This window comes from Macaca nemestrina, chromosome 10 (assembly GCF_043159975.1).
Source record: "Macaca nemestrina isolate mMacNem1 chromosome 10, mMacNem.hap1, whole genome shotgun sequence".
Taxonomy (NCBI): domain Eukaryota; kingdom Metazoa; phylum Chordata; class Mammalia; order Primates; family Cercopithecidae; genus Macaca; species Macaca nemestrina.
The window spans coordinates 47,057,013-47,070,635 of record NC_092134.1 but is presented as its reverse complement, the minus strand read 5'-3'; the positions used below and the strand labels follow the sequence as shown (position 1 = coordinate 47,070,635).

General features: G+C 33.6%; 1 protein-coding gene across 7 annotated transcripts in view; it reads right to left on the bottom strand.

Moving 5' to 3' along the window:
* The window catches only part of LOC105473258 (MGAT4 family member C), a 935,225-nt gene that overhangs the window by 300,493 nt on the left and 621,109 nt on the right, over positions 1-13,623 (bottom strand). For 3 of the 7 annotated variants that reach the window (XM_071071341.1, XM_071071342.1, XM_011726970.3), the window contains exon 1: positions 3,915-4,280. The exons of the other annotated variants lie outside the window; for them this stretch is intronic. The gene's annotated coding sequence lies outside the window, so the exon portion shown is untranslated. Of the gene's footprint in view, positions 1-3,914; positions 4,281-13,623 lie in introns of those variants that run through there. 7 annotated transcript variants of the gene reach the window in all.

Genomic DNA, 13,623 nt, shown 5'->3' with positions numbered 1-13,623 from the left:
AGCCAAATCAAGTGTGTTCAGCTAACTTTTGTTGTACAATTTATATGTATGTTCACTAGATAGATTCTTCAGTGGCTAATTAAATGATACTATCTAAAAATGGTTTATCTTCAACTGATAGGTTCTATGTACAGATTGATTTTCTCTGAAGAGGTTGTATTTTAGGCTTTTTATTTCTTTTAAGTCACTGAGTATGTGTAAATAAGTTCAATAGGGAATAAATATCACTTTTAGTGCCATTGTCCTAGGAACTACCATTACTGTCTACCAAGATACTGAAAAAATTGGCCTTAAAAGGTAGATTGTCTCTAGTTTGCTTGTTCAAACACAAACTACTATCATTTGTGAGATATTAAGGTTTTTAATAAAAATAAAACATTTCTTCTTTTTTTTATTCTTTTTCTTAAACTTTAAAGAACCTTATCCAAAGTCAAACAACTGTGAACTTGGCATAGTATTACCAGCAAATAATTGATTGTAAAATAGACAATAAAAATAAAGCTAGCTTGCTTGAACATACATTATAAATACAAGATAACTTTGTCCAAAAATGCTTGATACTGTTTTTGGGATCCACCACAAACTATTTTATTCTTATAATATTTCAGTGACCACATTCAGAATCAAGTATGAGTTATAAAATATTTGACAGACTTTTCACAAAACCCAAATATTATGTAAAAATCTATTTTAGATTAAAACATACCTGAGAACTTAGAGACACACAGAAACACAAGAAATGCAAATGAGTTTGTCCTTTAACTCATGTTTCCTATTTCCCATAAAGTTTTTGGTCTTAATTAGCCACACCTTAAAATACATTCTACATTTGTAGTAATTTAAAGATGAGAACTTTTCAGGTAGAAAAAAATAATATATGCAAGAACAAGAATTGTTTTTCATTGTTCAGTTATAAATGCCAAGTACCTAGAAGAGTGCCTGGCATGGAGTAGATACTCAAGAAAAGTGACTGATTAGGTAATCAGCTGTATTAAGGGAGGGAGGGAGAGAGAAAGAGAAAGAAAGTAAGAAAGAGAAATTGATTGATTTGGGGCACTGAAATTTGTAAACTTGTTTCTGGGTCCTAGCTCCTCCATTTACTGACTTACTGACTGGGTGATCTTTGGAAACAAGTTACAAATTATCAGTTTCTGTTTCCTTAGTTGCATAACATCAATTACTTTATCGCATACCAATTGTTAAGAATTAAATATATATGTACACAATGTTGATAAAAAGAACTTTTCAACTTTAAAATACATAAAATATTACATTTATGTACCTAAAATATACACCTAAATATCCAGACATTCACGCAGTAAGTCTAAGCTGTCCAAGATGACATCATAGTTACCATATTTTTTGTCTTAAGCAAAAAGTTGGCCTGGAATGCCCAGAATTTCACACTGTCAAGACAAGCATAGAATTCATGATCATTCAAGTGCTTGAACTGAGAAACTAAAAAAACAAGCAGTGTTGTGCATTCAATCACTACAAGAAACTAACAAAGGGGCTTACATTAAACTAAAATCTAGAAAAGTATTAAAACATACAAAAAGAGTATTATTTTGCAATAGGTAAAAACATAATTTGAAGAATAATTTTCAAAAGAAAAAATATATCACCCCCAGTGTATGGAGTATGCAGAGAACTTCAGAAGAGTTAATAAGAATCTTTCCATGGCTATTTTTTTCCATCTCTTCTTAATATTGGTTACATAAATCAGACAAAGATCATATGTATTTAAAAAGGAAGGAGATAACACAGTAGTACATGTAACATCACACATCATTTGTTTATGTCACTCTGTACTGACAAGCCTTCATAGGAACTTTGTGGCATAGGAAATTGCTATGATCCCATTGATGTCCTCTCTTACATTAAAAATAATAACAAAAAGACTTCCTGTGAAATGAATTAAGTCCACTAGCCAGGTAGCTCATATCCTGTGTACTTGCATTGTATAAAGTTGTCCAAAGGAAAAGGAGGAGATAAGCACTTAAACATACTGCAATCACCATCAACATAGTGCATTTGTGACTAGCCAGGCTAATACTGAAAGAATGAATCATACACAGAAAAAAATACATTTAAATGTCTAGATCATTCACAAGCTGAATAAGATTTTCTTCATTGTTGACAGAATGATATAAATAGATTTTTAGAGAATTAATTATTGGGAGACAAATGCTTTTCCCTTAGTTAAGTTTAATCACCTGTGAAAATGACACAGTCAATACCACTGGGTTTTTCAACTCCACTTTAGAGTACTTAGGGAAAGAAAAAAAAAAAAAATCATTTCAAAGCAGTGACTCATTACGCTTTCAAGCTCATATTATCAAAACTTTTAGATTTCTATTTAAATTTTGAAATTCACAGAATATACCAACTTAAATTTTCCTGAGTAAAAAATTAACTCTAGATGTGTATCGGAAGTTTTTTGAGGTTTTGTTGATTATATATGGTTGTGGCTGAGACATTAAGTTCGCTTGTTTAGATTTCATTAATACACATCTGACACTTTCTATAAACTTAGTTTTGTTCAGACCTGAATTGACTAAAGGAGACAATTCGAACAACAGTAATGTCTAGAGCTGCCAAACAGGACTGGGCTAGCAGAAGATACAGAGTGTGACATAGCTGAGAAACCCCTGCTGTCTTACAGCTCAACTTGAGAATCTCCAAATCCTGATTTTTAATTATCAAAATTACTAGTTTGCAAAGGCAGAAATATTCTATGTTAAAGGCAGAGTAAAAATAAATCTAAAAAGCATAGGCACATCAATGCTGGATGAACAAGCCATTATTCAAAAGTTTTATTACCCTAGGAGGAATGGAGATGCTATTAAAATAAAAGAGCGTGTTAAATAAAATAACAGCTAATTACACTTTTCTGTGGCTTTATTTCATAAATAACTGCATTCAACTTTAAAATAACAACCGTGTGCTACTTTCTACCATAATAATAGACAACATTTGAGGGGATACGAATATTTTTGAATTCTTCATTCGTTAGCATGTGAACATTCTCAGTCAATTGAAAGCTTTTAGTGTAGTGACTTTTCAGGTTCTCTGTCACATTCAATCACCTATCCATAGCAATTCAACAGCTCTAAATATATTCGTTTTGCTACAATATAACAAGATCCTCAGGCATAAATGTTACTACTGACAAATGATTAAATAATATAAAGTACTCTTTTAGGATTTAAATATTTTCTGGCTACATAAAAGACAGTATTTTATTTTGCACTAAAAAGCATAACAAAAATGCAATAAAAGATTTTAATATCTCTTAATTCCAGAAAGAAACCCTTACACACATTCTTAAAATTTTTAGTTATTATTATTTCCTTAGATTTAAATGGTAAATATGAATGTAAAGTCTTACAACTTTATTTCAGAAGCCAGAGCCTTTGCTCACTTGGCAAATTTTGTTTTCCCTATATAAACGCAACTTTGCAAAACTGTCCCAAAGAACTGCCATTTAACAATTAAAAACTTTGACTCATTTTAAGTCTACAGCAACACTACTTGGTTGACCATTTCTACCACTATTCTTCAATACTAATAGAAAAATACAGAGAAATGATGCAGAATGATATACATGCACATATACAGTTTTAAAAACACATCCAAAATTGTGGTCTTATAATAGCAGTTACTTTCCTTTTTCTAAAGCAAAGCTGAATTTACCTGCCATTCATTTTCTGCTGCAAATTAGTTTGTCAGGTACACGTTAGCAAGCTCTTTCTTCAATTCATTTTGCTAACTCCATAGTCCTTTAAATAATGATAAACATTCCTGAATAAAAGCTTACCAGATAGTAATCCTCTTTGACCTTATACTACTTCGTCTGTAAGACACATCTACCTTTATTTTAAAAGAGAAGGTAAAACGGAAGAAGCCCTTACCAGAGACAGAGAAAACAATTCGTTCAGCTAGATCCAACAGTGCTCTGTGTAGCCTGGCAGCATGAGTGATCCTTGGGCCTCACACAAAAGCGAGATAATTGGCTCTCAATGAAGAGATGTAAACATCCATCATAATGGCACTGTGCTGAAACTGAACGCCACCTCAGCTGTTCTATGTACTCCGACTGGAAGATGATGTCACAAACATCAACTGGGTGTACTCTCATTGGCTTCTGTTACCTGGAATCATATCTTAACCCTAAACTGTCAGCTGCAAATTAAAATGCTCATTTCTGACTATAATTTCTGCCTTTAAAAGGAGAGTGAAAGTAATGTTGAGCTCCTGGGGGATCACAAACTGAAAATACTGCCCTATAAATATGCTAAGACTGATTTACCGAATTAATTAATCAGAATTAGTGAAAATGTTATTTTTCAAATGTGTTTTGTTAAGTAACAGTGTTTACAAAAGGTATTTGACAGAATGAATATTAAAGGACAAGATGTATGTAATCATAGCATCTGGAATTTTAAATTTTGTAATTACTTTGCATTGATTTTACAGTACTAGCCCCTGAGATTTAAGAAACTCAAATTGAGGAAAATTATAATACAGTCAATTGTACAGTGAAGTTTTCAGTCAATTTTTTCAGAGCAGCCATTTGTGTTTTTAAATCTTCTAATAAAAACACAAAAACGTAAATACATTTTATTCTCTGAGTATTAAGCGCTATCTGCAAAGTTTTGTGTAATAAACCTTAAAGTATGAGATATTAAAAGCACAACATCACTAACATAATAATGTTAACTATTGGTTTTTACAAAGAGTAATTTATAAGTCACTGGAACTTCAGACAATTCCATTTCAGTAACTGAAAGCTACTCTATGATATAGTGCTGTTCTCTTTGAGCACACATGGGGTATAATTATCCATCTCTTACCTTCTACCTGACAAAAGCCCCAGATTTCTCCCTAGGCTTAAATCCAGTGGGAGAGGAGGATAATGGGCTAAGCTGGTTGCAGCAGCTTGCTGCCAGAGGGACAAAACTACAATCACCTTGAAATATACCCAAGCTTTCCCCACCGAAAAGAGCTGTCAACCGCATAACTGTGAGATGCAAGAAATACCAGAGCTATTCAGTGACCAGTTCCTTCTAAATCTAGCCCAGCCATATCCCAGGGCAAGCCCTTTGAAAGCTGTGCAGCTCAGCATGCAAACAGTACAAGCACCTGGAGAAAGAGAAAGGAAATTCACTTCAACCACCCCAACTTTAGGGAAAGGAAAGCCACCAACAGTGCGCTTGCATGCCTTTATGTTATTTCATTTATTTCTGAATAATGGATTCAGGGCAAATACTTGTTGCATTCCCTCCGCATTTCCAATGACAGAAAATTATTTTTACTCAATGGCCTCAATGAGAGTTCAAAAAGTTGATAATATATGAAAATACACTTTCATATGTTCATATTTCCTCCCAAGTTCCGACTTTTATGATAGTTAGTTTATTTGATTACTTTGAGTAGCAAGCTAGCACGTGACATGGGAGCAAGAGTTCTAGACTAGGGTTGAAATGATTCAGGCTCCAGTTCTTGCTCCACCACTTACTATCTATAAAAACTCTGGTAACTTAACATCTTTTATGTATAGACTGAGAGAATGGTAATGCTACATACAGCAAAATAATAATAATAGATATAGGGATCAGATGAGACAATGCATAGAAACTTGCTATATAAAATAAAATGTATTACATAAACATAAGATATAATAAATATTATTGTTGTTATAAAAGCAATCAAATGTGTTCATTTTAAAGACACATGGAAGACTTAAAATTTAAAGTTACTTTAGTGCCCTCAAAATAATGTTATAAATATCTTAAACCCTTAAAATTTCAACTCGAAAATAATGTTGCACATTAACTTGATTTATAACACTGACACTGACTCAATGTGTTTTTTTGTTTGTTTGTTTGTTTGTTTAAGTTTTTAACCCTCCCAGAATAATTTGGAATTTAATCATATTAGTCAAGTGCAAGATTCTAGACTCAAGAAGACTATTTGTCAAAATGTACTTTGGGCCAACGTGAAAGACGCTGTTTATTTAATTCTGCCTAAAAACATGGAAGTTTAGATGAAAATGTGTATTAAAAAAGATTCATTGCCAGGCAAAGTGATATAACATTGAATTACAGATCAGAAAGATGAATTTGGACAATGAATGTCAACTGTATTTCTGGTAGACGAATGATAAAGCTGAGGTATTATAATTGCTAAGAGGATATGGCAAGCAGAAAAAAAAGTTTACACAATAAAATATAATCCTATATTGCATACATAATATAAAATTTTAATAGTACAAATATTTAATGGCAGAGATAGAAAGCTAGCAAATTAGATCATATCCTGTTGCATGTAGAAAACATGCTGATATATAGATATATACATTCAGTTAATTTTTAAAGACAAATGTATTTTCTGGTAATTTTAGTGCACACAAATCATAACCTCTCTTATTTGTTTTGCATTTGTTTGGGTGACAGAATGCCACATATAATGTGCCTAGAGAAATACAGCAATATAAAGATTGGGAAACTTAAATACTCCTAGTGCTCTGCAGGCATTTTTGTTTATTTATCTGTCAATTTCCACAGGCATCAATGTATAGGCATTTTGTATCAATAACCCACATCTTACACAAAATTTGTTTATAAGTGAATAAGGTACTTAGTAAAGAATGCTGGTTATTGCCAGGCGCGGTGGCTCACACCTGTAATCCCAGCACTTTGGGAGGCCGAGGCGGGCAGATCACGAAGTTAGGAGATCGAGACCATCCTGCCTAACATGGTGAAACCCCGTCTTTACCAAACATACAAAAAAAAAAAAAAAAAATGCTGGTTATTGTTTTTAAAATATGTCAATGAGATTTTTTAGGAATATAGATTTCAATGCTTTTTTTTTTTTTTTTTTTTTTTTTTTTTTTTTTTTTTTTTTTTGAGACGGAGTCTCGCTCTGTCGCCCAGGCTGGAGTCCAGTGGCGCGATCTTGGCTCACTGCAGGCTCCGCCTCCTGGGTTCACGCCATTCTCCTGCCTCAGCCTCCTGAGTAGGTGGGACTACAGGCACCCGCCACCGTGCCCGGCTATTTTTTTGTATTTTTGGTAGAGACGGGGTTTCACTGTGGTCTCGATCTCCTGACCTTGTGATCCGCCCGCCTCGGCCTCCCAAAGTGCTGGGATTACAGGCGTGAGCCACCGCGCCCGGCCTCAATGCTTAAATATTATACAAGATGGAGTCTCTAATCAATTATTTAGTAAAATTTTAAGGAAATACACTTATTACATATGAAAATAATTTTATATTTAAAATTTGAATTGTTTAAAAATTAATAAAATTATTGGTTTACAATTTAATTCCTAGGAAAATTGATAGGAAAAAAGATAATGTACTAGAAATACTTCATATTAATGTTGGACTAGAATAATTAATGAATCTTTATCGCATATATTAATAAGTAAATCTCAAGTTTTGTTTTTATTTATTAGGACAGAATTTATATTTTAGTTTTAAATAATTACATCTATACACCCAGGAATGTTTCAGATAAATATAGGATATAATAGTTCATATATGAATATCAATTTTATTACTCCAAAGTATGCTTTATACATAAGGACAGAAAACATTTATATACATATATTCTCTTACAGTGGGGAGAAACCATTAGAAAGTAATAATTAGTGGAATTTATAAAACTTTTTTGTGATTCTTTAGTGGTGTTTCTTTTGGAAGAGTAGAGATACTAAATTTCAAGACTTTTCAGTAATTTTCAGAATGTCCTTTGGAAAAAAGTCTGATGACAGTTGAACATCAGTCTGCACATGTATCTGGGTTAAGGTCAAAAATAAGATAGTGTGTATGTGATGTGAACGTTGATAATAAGACATGTAACTATTTTCTACTATACTAAAATAATATTATTAAGAAATGCAACCTGATTACAAAATGTAAAAAATAAAATTCTAAATATAAAAATGTGAAAACATTAAGAAACTACAAGAAAAAAATAAAAGGATGGTGCCATTTCTTGAATATTCTATTTAATATACACATGTATAAAAGTAAAATGCTGCATATAGCTCTAATTTCATACAGGAATAGTAACAAACACTGCATTTGAGAATGAATTTCCCAACATTGTCTCATTATTTATTACATTCCCCCAACTAAAATGGCCAGCTAGCATTTGTGAGTTCAGAGAATATAAAATATTTTAACTTTAATAGTGTGTAAAAGTTTAATATGTGGGGAAAAACACTCTATAGACATCAATTTAGGCTTCATTCTCAGTAAATGTATATTAGTAAATTTTTTTTTTTTTTTTTTTTTTTTTTTTTTTTTTGAGACGACGTCTCATTCTGTTGCCCAGGCTGGAGTGCAGTTGTGTGATCTCGGCTCACTGCAAGCTCCGCCTCCTGGGTTCACGCCATTCTCCTGCCTCAGCCTCCTGAGTAGCTGGGACTACAGGCACCCACCACGGCTAATTTTTTGTATTTTTAGTAGAGACGGGGTTTCACCGTGTTAGCCAGGATGGTCTCGATCTCCTGACCTCATGATCCACCCGCCTCGGCCTCCCAAAGTGCTGGGATCACAGGCGTGAACCACCGTGCCCGGTGTAGTAAGTGTTTTCTAATAGGAAGAAAATTGAATCAACAAAATTATTTTGACAAATCAAGTTGAAGATGTTTTGTAGTTTAAGCCAAGTACATCACAATTTTATTGTGGTACTTACATACTATATATTTCCCAGGAGCTGAAATCATTGCAATATTTAATTGCCTGACAATTATTTCTGTTACATCAATTTTGTGGTTAAATTAATTATTTATATTATCAAAACAAATCAGCACTAGAGGCTAATTAAACTGGAGAAACCATCCTCCAATGTTTCCCAACCTACATATTAATAAAGTTTAGTTTATTACTAATTTCAGAAGGAATGAACATGTCCTACAGGTGATAATTTGATAGGCAGAACTTAAGAATTTAAAGAAGTTTAAAACTGTTGTGAATATTATTATCTCCTCTTGAGCAGTTGGGCATATATAGGATTTTACTACATCTTGCAAGATTGACTGACCCCACTACCTAGTTATACACAAGACAGCAGCTCGATTTATATGGCCACCAACAGCTAATACACTGGTTTATCCTTTTACATTTAACAAAACATAATACGTAAAGTATATAGGTAACTTTTGTGTATGAATGATCACAATTAGGTAATTTTTCATTTATAAAGAATAAGCCATGAAAGATGGATATCTATTAAAATCTATTGAAAAGCAGGAGATTTAAAAAGTTCCTGCAGCAATTATTGAAAAAGGCAGAACTTTAAAACACTGAATTTTTACTAACACAAATTCCAACGTTTCATCCCAAATTTATTTCAGAGGTTAGTCTATTTATAATAAATTGCTTTTATTTTGTTTCTACAAAGTCTTATGTTGCTTTTAAAAATTGCAAAGTTAGTCTTCAAAATAACTGTGACTACGTAGCAATGATAACTCACTGTTACAATAAAAGAGATCCAGGAATTGTATTTTCCATCTAGCAAATTCTAGATATAACTAAACCTCATAAGAATATCTATTTATTGACCTCACTTGAATTCCTTTTCTATACTTAGTCATCTGCACTCTCATTTTTTTTCTCTATGTCTACCTTAAATCTATTATGTGGCAGCTTCAGTATATTACCTTTATTTCTGTTTTCTGTGCAGATAAAAATTCTGAAAATACTTAGAATTATTAGGCCATATCACCTTTCTTTTCTGAGATTGGATAGCCCCAAGACATTTAACTATGTTTATGTGTCAGTAAATTTTACTCTGGAGAAAGAGAAAATGATTTAGTAAGGATGAAGAAAAGTTTTCCTGCTTCTACGTTAAAGAAATACCAATTCTTAGACATGAAAGTAAGAAGCTATGGCTGATTTAGTGATTTAGCTTCTTGTTTTTAAATGCAAAGCAAAAACATTATCTTATTAAAGAGACCCCAATTTAACATCAACTTGAGTTTATTTGACTAGGTTTCCTTTGAATGTCATGGTTAACCTTTGTAAAAGATCTAGAGATCAATGAACAGAAAGATTTATTTTTTACCCTGTTCTCTGAACGACGGTGTCTTGTGTTTTCATATTGCTCCTTAACTAAGGACACTTTACTTGCTTTCTTATAAATATATTTTGCTTCATTCTTAATATAAAATCTTACAACTCCACTTGGCACTTTTTTTCATTCACCTCACTTATCTTGCCTTTTGTCTTATGTAACCCAAATTAGATCAAATCAAGAATGACTGACTCTATCTTGACAAATTTGGAGCAACATTAGTCTCATAGAAACTTAAAATTGAATTCAGATCTTGATGAGGAGCATATGAACGCAACCACTTTGTGTTATACCAAAACAGGGGTTATTCATATAAAATCTGCTGTGCTCAAAACATTGCTTCAGACATGTGAATGTTTACACATGAAAGAGAGTGAAAACCAAGTGAAATACTAATGATTGTGTGTTATTTCACCTTACTATACCTTTGCAGTAGAAGAGTCTTCAAATCCTTCAAATACATGTTACCATATGGAGAAATGGTATTATTATAATTGTAAAGGAAAAGAAAAAACATCATCATCATCATCATCATCATCATCACCACCAGTTGTTTGCTGACTTGGTGCTAGGCACTGTGCTCAACATTTTTCACCGGTTACTTAATTCATTTTGTTTTATTTAGTTTGCAACAAATCTATAAGATAGGTCAATGTTAAGATTTTCAAAAGAGTTCTTAAGTACTACAAGCCAGTATTTTCCAACCATGTCCGCTTATTTGAATCTCAACTTGAAATGTCAAAATACAGGGCCCCATCCAACTACCTGAAACAAAATCTTTGAGAATGGGATGTAGGTGAGACTTTTCTATGTTACTCTCCACATGACTTTCTCTGTGGCCAGGTTTAAAAATCACTTCTCAAATCCTCAGGTATGTAAGCCATATGTTTTGATGTGCAACACCAGATTTCACTAAAATAAGTAAATATGTTCTAAAAAATCTGAAATGAAAACTGTAAAGAAAGTAAAGCACAGTTTTTATGTAAAATAATAGGTCGTAAGGTATATGGAGAAAAATCCAGATTACTCCCTCTCACTCAAGTAAAGAGATGGGTGTCAGTGGCATGGTAAGTTTTAGCAAAAACATTAGATGGAGTCTAATCTTGCAGGAAGTCAGTAGGGACAGAGAAAAATAACATGACTAGTAGGAGGGAAACTGTATGAACAGGAGCTGATTCAATATGCAGACTGCCCAGTAACATTAGGTTCTAGTACTAGGGAGTCCTATGAAAGCCAGGATATCTACAGTTAGAGTTCATCAGCCCCCATGTGAGTGAAAACTCCTCCTGCACACAGTCTAGCACAAGTAATGCTTTTTCTTTTTTTTTTTTTTTTTTTTTTTTTGAGACGGAGTCTCGCTCTGTCGCCCAGGCTGGAGTGCAGTGGCCGCATCTCAGCTCACTGCAAGCTCCGCCTCCCGGGTCTATGCCATTCTCCTGCCTCAGCCTCCCGAGTAGCTGGGACTACAGGCGCCCGCCACCTCACCCGGCTAGTTTTTTTTTTTTTTGTATTTTTTAGTAGAGACGGGGTTTCACTGTATTTAGCCAGGCTGGTCTCGATCTCCTGACCTTGTGATCCGCCCGTCTCGGCCTCCCAAAGTGCTGGGATTACAGGCTTGAGCCACTGCGCCCGGCCAATGCTTTTTCTTAACGCAAAACATTATTGAGACTCACCCTAAATGTTCTATACTCTTCTTTTCAAAGACCTAGGATGCATACAAATCCACTGACTCAGAGGATGGTACCTAAATGAATGGTGGTTATGTGGAATGAAAAGGTCACAGCATCTGTATTTGGGTAGGGATGGACCCTGTGAAAACCAACTCTATGACAGGAATAACAGATGAATGTTTCTAAAGAACTCTATGATTCCATAGAATTCTATTCATAAACCAAGCTTTGTGTCTGCCATCTGCATTCGCTTTACATTTCAATTGTACTTGTTCAAATATATACCAGCACTGCTATTTCCAGAATTAGTCATTAAGCATCATCTGTAATAAAATATAATGCATTTCTGAAGATGTAAATGAGAATACTGTCCTTGTTATACTCTTTATAATCAAGTACATGTGTCTATTAATCTGTAGATATAATTAAATAAATCTTATTAAAAGGTTTTAAATAATCGACAATTAGTCAAAAACCAGTTATAGAAATCCTAAAGAATTCTAAGAGTTGTTTTCAATGTCTGGTGTTATATGTGTAACAGGTAGAGTAAGTTTATTTGTCCTTACATTTGAGGATGTTGCAATATATTTATTTTAAAATCAATTGTTTTATTTTTGTTTCATGAGAATCTGTCAACAGCAGCTGTAATTCAAGTGTTCATTTAAATCTTACATTATTTCGGCCTTTTTTTCAGGACTTCCTTGTTTTCAGCAATATAAGGCTATGATAACTTTCTGTAAATTTGTTATTTTGTCAAACTTTGTTAAATAATCCTCCTTTTGATTTTGTGTAACTTTTTGCTAATTTTGTTATTAGCTGATATTAGGTAATGCATCTTCCACTACACTTGACCTGCAACAATTCAGTAAAAGTATACTCCTACAACCATAGGTCACCAAAACAGAAAATGCCTGGATGCTCCTTTAGCCATTTTTTAAGTGGTTAAATTACAGTCACCCTTTCTGAACACTGTAGCCAGGCAACATAAATTAATGATCTTAGACCAGATCTTGATTGACTGTTGTCCAGGAACACATTATTCACCTTAATACATGAATTCAGCAAAAGTAAATGATTACTCTAATGGCTATGGGAACCTTATGAATTGCCAAGACAAATACCAAGTAGGTAGGACTGAAGCCTCTGTGAAATCACTGGCATATTTATCTTTCATCTCTGTCACTCCATGTTCGAAACTGTAGACTTGGAAAATACACTAGCTCTTTCCAGGTTAGGTCAGAAAAGAAAAAAAATCACTAAGTGGACACTGTGAAAATTCAGGCGATAACAAGAAATTGCTTTCTTCTGCCAGAGGCTATCTGCTCCTTGTATATCTGAAGGTCAAAGCCACTTGTAGGCTAGACGGAAGATATTCCTATCTTTTAACCACTCGTGCATTCAAAATCAATTAATAAAATGCTGGTTGAAAACAAATGGCCACACATACATCACACTTCTTTTAACTATAGACCTTACTGGAATACAGTCTGACCTATAGGTACTGTATAACCTTCAGGTGCCTGGCCAGGCTCCCAAATGTTCCCCAAATTCCACATCTCAGGATGAGCCAACTGTGGCTCTTGGGACTTTCTGATGTAGAGAGTGGAAGTGGGCTTAGAGTTCATCCTCTTTGTGAAAGGAACTACCCACTTCACCAGGCCTGCTAAATTCTTCTCATGCTCAAACACCTTACTCCTTCCTAAATACTGTCCCTAATATAGAGGTGTCTTTCACTGATTTTAAATTACTCTATTTAAAACCTATATGATCCTCTGTTTAGTCTTGCTCTGTATAAAAACTGCCTCATGTTGCATTTCATACAAAATATGCTTACAGACCTTAAAATTAAAATCATGATATTGGATCA